This window comes from Cebus imitator, unplaced genomic scaffold (assembly GCF_001604975.1).
Source record: "Cebus imitator isolate Cc_AM_T3 unplaced genomic scaffold, Cebus_imitator-1.0 Scaffold1, whole genome shotgun sequence".
Lineage (NCBI taxonomy): Eukaryota > Metazoa > Chordata > Mammalia > Primates > Cebidae > Cebus > Cebus imitator.
In genome coordinates, this window is record NW_016107316.1 from 1,384,467 (window position 1) to 1,393,038 (window position 8,572).

Consider the following 8,572-nt stretch of genomic DNA (forward strand, 5'->3'; position numbering starts at 1 on the left):
CCACTATGCCCAGCCCAGGCTAGTTTTGTTTTGTTTTTAAAGAAACTGTCTTGCTCTGTCACCCAAACTGGAGTGCGATGGCATGATCACAGCTCACTGTAGCCTGGAACTCCCACCAAGGGAAGCTTAAGTGATCCTCCCACCCACTGAGTAGCTGGGATTACAGGCACATGCCACCCCGCCTGGCTGTTTTCTATATTTTGTAGAGACAGGGATCTAACTATGTTGCCCAGGCTGGTCTTGAACCCCTGAGTTCAAGCGATCCTCCAGCCTTGGTATCCCCAAATGCTGGGATTACAGGTGTGAGCTATTGCACCCAGGCCTTCAGGCTAGTTTTTGATTGCCACCTGACAGACCAGTGTGTGATCCAAACTTTGCTAGTAACAGGATCATCCACCCAGTACAATATACTCAAAAGGAGCAGCTGGAGGGCTAGTCATTCACTAAATTGCCACCTCCAGTGTCTCAATAACAAGGCATTCAAGTTGAGCACTTAAGGCAAAATTCAAAGAAATTAGACATCTATTTTGGAAGACTTGAGAGGGCACAATGCTTTCCTTCACAGTTGGGAGCTCTTAACTCTTTGTGAGGTAGAGGGATATTTGCCCTTAAGAAAGTAGGCGGATGAGGCCAGGTGCTGTGGCTACACCTATAATCCCAGCACTTTTGGAGGCCAAGGTGGACAGATCGCTTGGGCTCAGGAATTCAAGACCAGCCTGGGCAACATGGCAAAACCTCACCTCTACAAAAAACACAAAAATTAGTCAGGTATGGTGGTGTGCGCCTGTAGTCCCAGCTACTCGGGAGGCTGAGGGGGGAGATCACTTGAGCTCAGGAGACGGAGGTTGCAGTGAGCCAAGATTGCACCACTGCACTCCAACCTGGGCGACAGAACTAGACCCTGTCTCAAAACAAACAAAAAACAACCCTGGCCTAGCGCGGTGGCTCAAGCCTATAATCACAGGACTCTGGGAAGCAGATCACTTGAGGTCAGGAGTTTAAGCCCAGCCTGGTTAACATCATGAAACTCCATCTCTACTAAAAATACAAAGTGAAACCCCATCTCCACGAAAAATACAAAAAATTAGCTGGACATAGTGTCAGGTGCCTGTAATCCCAGCTACTTGGGAGGCTGAGGCATAAGAATTGCTTGAACCTGGGAGGCAAAGGTTGCAGTGAGCAGAGATCATGCCACTGTACTCCAGCCTGGTGACAGAGTAAGACTCCATCTAAAACAAAAAACCACACACACACACACACACACACACACACAAAACAAAAAAACCCAGAAAGTAGGTGGGTGGCGCAGGTAATTTGGGTATATAAGCTCTCTTCATCTGATCTGAACCCGTAAAGGACTGAGAAGAAAATCATTAGTACCCAGTTTTACCGAAGAAGTGGTATCTCCCCGCAAGCAACCAGGAACTTTCTTCACTTAGGACTGAATAGGTTGGCAATAAGTTTTCGTCTGCTTTAGGGAAGCTGCTCATTCTGCTATCTGGACAGCAGGAAGGAATTCATAGCTGAAAATTCAGACGTCAAGGGAAAGCCAAATCTCCTAAACCCTGTTATCAGTTAGGCCTTTTAGTCATGCACAAAAGGAACCAATTCAGGCTAAGCAGAAAAAGAGCTTACTGGAAGGCTATCTAGCAGTTCACATAATTCATGAGAAAGCTGGAATGCCAGACTCAGAAAACGGCAGTGGAGACTCAGCCAAAGCCATGCCCGGTAGTCTGGAAGAACATCACCACCAGCATTGCTACCACGAAACAGCCTTCTAGACACCATTGGACTGTCCGTACCACCAAGAGTATATTCTTAAACATTCCTGCATTTTTTGTCCAGAGACATCTGGCTTCACTTTCCTTCATGACAAGCATCTAAGCATCCTGCTCTTTTTTGGGTAGGGGCATTGTCTTGTGGCAGAAGCCGAAAAACATACATAGGCTGTACTGTGTCTTCACAATGCAGCACATCCGAGTCACGCTTCTGTACCTTAATAAATACTGTTGCCCATGTCTGTAGTCTCCTTCTCTTCCCTGTCTGCCTGGCAAATTCCTGTTCATCCTGGAAAACCAGGTTCACCTGGCCATTGGAATGCAGGCTTGTGAACTAGGTTCAGCTGATTCGATGCTCCCACCGAGGACTCAGAATCCTGAAGGGATAAAAAATGCAGGAATGATCTGTGGGGCCCTACCTCAAACCTACTGAATCAAAACTCCTTAGTCAACACCTAACTGCTGGTAAGAGACTGAGTTTTTGGTCAAAGGCATTTCCTTTTAGCATTTATTCTCTGGGTCCTGATTTTCCTTCACTTATTTCAACAGAATGACCTTTCCCATTGTATTCCATCAGAGTGCTAATTAGTAGCAAAACCATTGCTTAATTGTTTTTTTTTTTTTTTAACTTCACATTCCCAGGTTACACTGTCATTTTCTTTTTGTGACTATGTCCTCGAAAATCTAGGGCAATAGGTCTGCTCACTGTTGTTGATTTTCTTATCCACAAGACTGCTTTCACTTTATTAAAACTTTCCAGTTCCAAAATTAGGCTATCCTGCTAACTTCTTTCCCACTTGAGTGTTCCACTACATATATTCCACGGCACTTTACACTTGGAAATACTTTCACACACTGGCTTGCAGGCTGGATGGGTTGTCCACCTTTTACCTGCAGAAGGTAAAATGGCAACTCCGTGAAATTAAAGCCATAGCTATAAAGTAGTGAAGCTTAAAGTTCTAGTACCTAGTTCAGTCCCTGACTCATAACACGTACTCAATATATTTAACAAGTAAGTGAATGACCACGGAAGCCTCCAGGCTGGTGTTCTTTCTTTCTTTTTTTTTTTTAAATGGAGTCTGGCTCTGTTGCCCAGGCTGGAGTGCAGTGGCACAATCTCAGCTCACTGCAACCTCTACTTCCCAGGTTCAGGCTATTCTCCTGTCTCAGCCTCCCAAGCAGCTGGGATTACAAACGCAGCCACCATGCCCGGCTAACTTTTGTATTTTTAGTAAAGACAGGATTTCACCATGTTGGACAGGCTGGTCTTGAACTCCTGACCTCAAGTGATCTGCCTGACTTGGCCTCCCAAAGTTCTGGGATTATAGGCATGAGCCACTTTACCCAGCCTCAGGCTGGTCCTTTCCATCACTAGATCACACCATCTCTCATGTTATATAGATGTGGGAATAGACACGTCTAGCTCCAAAAAGGATTAATAATCTTGACCCATTTATTTTCCTAGCTCCCAAGTTGTGGTGTTCCCACCAGTATTAGAACACAGTGGTCTCCAAAATCTTTCCAATGAATCCTCCAAGATTCTTACCAAGTTCCAGAAAAACTGAAAGAACATCACATACATGGATTGGGTGCAGCAGCTCACATCTGTAATCCCAGCACTTTGGGAGGCCAAGGTGACAAGTCTGCTTAAGGCCAGGAGTTCAAGACCACCCTGGACAACATAGCGAGACCTTATCTCTACCAAAAAAGAAAAAAGAAAGAAAGCACCACCTAACAAGAAGAATGGCATGGCTGAAATACAGAGCCTTATTTAAAGACTCATGGGGCTAGAACGGACAAAGAGCTCTCAGAACACATTTTAGATGGGTACAAAACCTGGTAATGTCAGCAGAAAGTGAGAAACAAATAGTCTGGCTTCCTTTAAGGACTAAAGGACCTGAGTTATTCCCATAAGATGGTGGAGGGTAGAGTCCACAAGATAATGGAGTGGCAGAGATCTTCGCGCTGAATACCAGCTTCCGGTACACACATCCACAGAAAAGTTAAGGTTAACCTAAGCCTAATTAAGTGCTTTAACTCCTCTACACCTGATGGTAGAAAGAAAACCAGGCTATACTGGAAGTTAAATCTCAGTTGGCCTTAAACTTTTTCTAGTTTTCTTTTCTTTTTTTGAGATGGAGTGTCACTCTTGTCCAGGCTGGAGTGTAATGGTGCAATCTTGGCTCACTGCAACCACTGCCTCTCAGGTTCAAGAGATTCTCCTGTCTCAGCCACTTAAGTAGCTGAGATTACAGGTGCCCACTACCATACCCGGCTAATTTTTGTATTTTTTTTAGTAGAGACGGGTTTCACCATGTTGGCCAGGCTTGTCTCGAACTCCTGATTTCAGGCGATCCACCCGCCTTGGCCTCCCAAAGTGTTGGGATTACAGGCGTGAGCCACAGTGCCCAACACTTTTTCTAGTTTTCAACACTGTTAGGTATACATCCTCAAGTATAAGCTGTCACAGAAAGAAAAATGTGTAATTCTTTCACATGGGCAAGTTTCTACTATTAAAAAGTAACCATGACAGGGCACCCTAAGTAGCCTAGCTAGCAGTGGCAGCTACTACCCTCAGTAGCCCATGTCATAGCAAGAGCAAACACCCAAATAAAATGAACTAAGCCAACTTGCCACAGCCTAGCCTTGCCAGTCTACAGGATGCAATTCCACGTGTCAAATCAGCAAGAAAATTCCTAAAGTCTTTAGCTAAAATTACAGTAATTAAACAATTCTTTTGATAACCATTTGAGTAAGAACCCCAGATATTCCTGAAAAAAAACTGTTACAGCTCAAAAGAATTTAGGAGCCTAGCGCAGTAAGGCCTGTTGTATTACCTGATTTTTACTCAGGGCTCAACCCAGTTTCAAGCCTATTTAATAATTCGTATCCCAAGAAAGTCCTTATTAGCCTCTTTGCCAACTGAATAAATCCTAACTCCACCATGGCTTCTGTGGAGGCCCAGGCTATGAGATGATGCAGTAATAGTGTCTGAGGACAAAGAACAGATAAAAAAGTTAATCTCTGCATAACTCAATCAGCAATGTGTAATGAAAATATCACTCTCAAAAGTGGAAGTCTCCCCTTTCTTCCAAAAGGCATTAACGGATACTCATGGCTCAGCGCATTCTAAAGTAGAAATTGTCACAATGCTGTAGGTACAAGAGACTCAACAATACCATCATGAAAAAAACTTCGGCAATTGTTCACAATAAAATTATAACCAACTTACAGTCCTAGGACATGGATTGCAGAAACCTTTAAGACCATCCATAGGAAATGGCTTTCAAACTTACTTGAAATCCATTTTATATCACAAACCCACTTTTCATACATGTATAAACTGAAATTGGTTGCACAAAGTATTATTACTCTTATAACATGCTACATATTTTCCCTTCTATTAAAAAAAAGTTGGCTGTCACAATTAAGTCTCTGTTACCAGTTGGTCATGACTAGAGTTTAAAAAAGCACTGATCTACTACTATTGCTTTAATCTCAAAAGAAAAAAAAAAGGCAACATAACACAGTTGCTAAGAGTACCAACTTTGAAGTAGGACTGGCCAGGTTCAAATCCGGGTACCACTACTTGGCTATGAAGCCCAAGACCTAGGTCATGTCACTAAGTTCTGTGCCTCAGTTTTCCCCTCCAGAAATCAGGAGAAACCTCCTGTAAAACTTTGTTATGAAACTGAGTTGTATTTGTGAAGATGCCTAGAAAACGTGCCTATCAAGGAGTTAAGATGCTGGCCCGAGATTCCATGTAGCTTGCCAGTGAGTGGGAAGCTTGGTCTGAGACCCTGGCTGATGGCCCTTCCACTGTCTTACAGGATTGAGCATGCAAATAACATTGATTATATAAGGGCCTTCAGTGTAAAGCATATAAATGTGACAAGCAATGCTGGATGATAAATGCTTATTTCCTTACTTTCAGAAAGTAATGAGGGCTCATGCCTTAAAAAAAAAAAAAAAAAAAAAAAAAAAAAAAAAAAAAAAAAAAAAAAAAAAAAAAAACCTTACTAGATAAATATGAACTAAAGCCTTCATTTTCTGAGTGGCAAGGAGAAATAAAAATAATTTTCATTGAGAATTCTTTTAAATTTGGCCAGTAGAGATTGAGATTTGGAGTTATTTGCCTCTGATTATTATCTAGTTTCAGGGCAAACCCTAGCTAGTTGCTAGGACTTTGGGCAAATCTGTGGTCTCTTTGGGCTCATTTCTTTATTTTTATTATTTTTTTATCTCTGAGTTTCCACACTTGCATCTTTGGGCTCATTTCTATAATCAGAAGATGGGAGTTAGGCCCACCGTGTCCTAACATTTCTCCTTTCGAGGTTTTCCCCAAAGGGCAAAATGACAGACGAAGGGGGAAGTCAAAGAAAAGAAAAACAAAAGCCATCTCCAAATATGCTAGAAAAAAAAAAAAAGAGAAGAGCATTATTTACTTGCCATAGTAAGGAAGGTGAAGAGCTCACAGCACGTAACAGTGGCACAGAAATGAACTTGGTATGGTATCTTGAGTTCAAACTCTAGTTGGTTACTTAATAGACACATACATAAATTTTTTTTTTTTTTTAAGGACCGGGCCTCACTCTATCACTGGGGCTAGACTGCAGTGGTGCAATCATGGCTCATCGCAGCCTTGATCCCCCGGGCTCAGGTGATCCTCCCACCTCAGCCTGGCAAGTAGCTGGCACTACAGGTGTGCATCACCATGCCTGGCTAGTTTTCTTGTAGAGGCAGGATTTTGCCATGTTGCCCACTGGTCCAAACTCCCAGGCTCAAAATATCCACGTGCCTTAGCATCCCAAAGTGCTGGGATTATAGACATAAGCCACAGCACAAGGCCCACGTACATAACTTTGGGCAAATAATTTCATTTTTTTCTGATCAGATGTTCTATCACTTAAGGGCACTTGAGAGGATTAAATATGAATGTGCATAGTACATGACCAGGTACCAGAAAGACTTCACTAAATGTTGGTTCCTTCTAGCTACATTTAAAAGGCTGTATAAACATGCTGAGGGGTTATAATTTTAGGGGCAGTCTCCAGTACTTCCTCCTGGGTATTACTACTTGCCCCCTTTAAAGCATTAGCTCTGAAGGCATAGCCCTTTTTTTCTTCTGAAAGAGACCCTTTCTTCTGAAAGGGTCTCTCAGTGTCACTCAAGCTGGAGTGCAGTGGCTGTTCACAGGCATGATCATCAAGCACCACAGCCCCACACTCCTGGGCTCGTGATCTTCCTACCTCAGCGTGCCTGGTAGCTGGGACTAAGTGTCATACCACTGCACCTAGCTGGCATAGCCATTTTATTTATTTTTTATTTTTATTATTATTTTTTGAGACAGAGTCTTGCTCTGTCGCCAGGCTAGAGTGCAGTAGCGTGACCTCAGCTCACTGCCTCCCAGGTTCAAGTGATTCCCCTGCCTCAGCCTCTGGAGTAGCTGGGACTACAGGCATGCACCACCACGCCCAGCTAATTTTTTGCATTTTAGTAGAGACGGGTTAGCCAGGATGGTCTCAATCTCCTGACCTTGTGCTCTGCCTGCCTCAGCCTCCAAAAATGCTGGGATTACAGGCATGAACCACCATGCCTGGCACCATTTTATTTTTTGAGACATAGTCTCCTTCTGTTGCTCAGGCTGGGGTGCAGTGGTGCAATCAATGCTCACTGCAGCCTCAATCTTTCAGGCTCAAGCAATCCTCCCACCTCAGCCCCCTGAATAGCTAAGACTACAGGTGTGCACCACCATGCCCAGCTTTTTTATTTTTTGTAGAGACAGGGTTTTGCCATGTTGCCTGGCTGATCTCAGACTCCTGTGCTCAAGCAATCCACCCACCTCGGCCTCCTGAAGTGCTGGGTTACAGGCATGAGCCACAGTTCTTGGCCAGCATAGCCACTTTAAAGTGAAGTGTGGGTTAAGGAGTAAATCGGCAAGTTTGCCTCAAAGTGGATTTCATAATTATCTTCACATCCATACAGTCATGTCACTTAACAGGAATATGTTTTGAAAAATGCCTCGTTAGGCAACTCTATCGTTGTGGAAATATCATAGAATGTACTTCCACAGTATATGGTACAGCCTACTACACACTTAGGCTATGCAGTATAGCTAAGTTCCTGGCCTACAAACACGTACGGCATGTTACCGTACTAAATACTGTAGGCAATTTTAACACACAATACTAAGTATTTGCTAAACATAGCTAAACACAGAAGATACAGTAAAAATCACTGTTGTATATGCAGTCCTTCTTTGACTGAAACGTGATTATACAGCACTGACAATACACAATATACGTAAACTTTTTTTTTTTTTTGAAAGTCTCACTGTTACCCAGGCTGGAGTGCAGTGATGTGATCTCAGTTCACTGCAACCTTTGCCTCCCAAGTTCAAGCGACTCTTCTGCCTCAGCCTCCCGAGTATCTGGGACTAGACGTGCGCCACTACACCTGGCTAATTTTTTGTATTTTTAGTAGAGACAGGGTTTCACTGTGTTAGCCAGAATAGTCTCGATCTCCTGACCTCATGACCCAGCTGCCTCAGCCTCCCAAAGTGCTGGGATTGTAGGCATGAGCCACCACACCCAGCCGATATACGTAAACTCTTAAGCTAAATAACATTAATTCCATAGACGGCAAAGCTTACCAAATACAAATTCTGTGTGGGAGGATGATAGAAATATAAGGAGAATAAAACATGCAAAATTGCAGTGGGGCACAGTGGCTCACACCTGTAATCTCAGCACTTTGGGAGGCCGAGGTGGACAGATCATCTGAGGTCAGGAGTT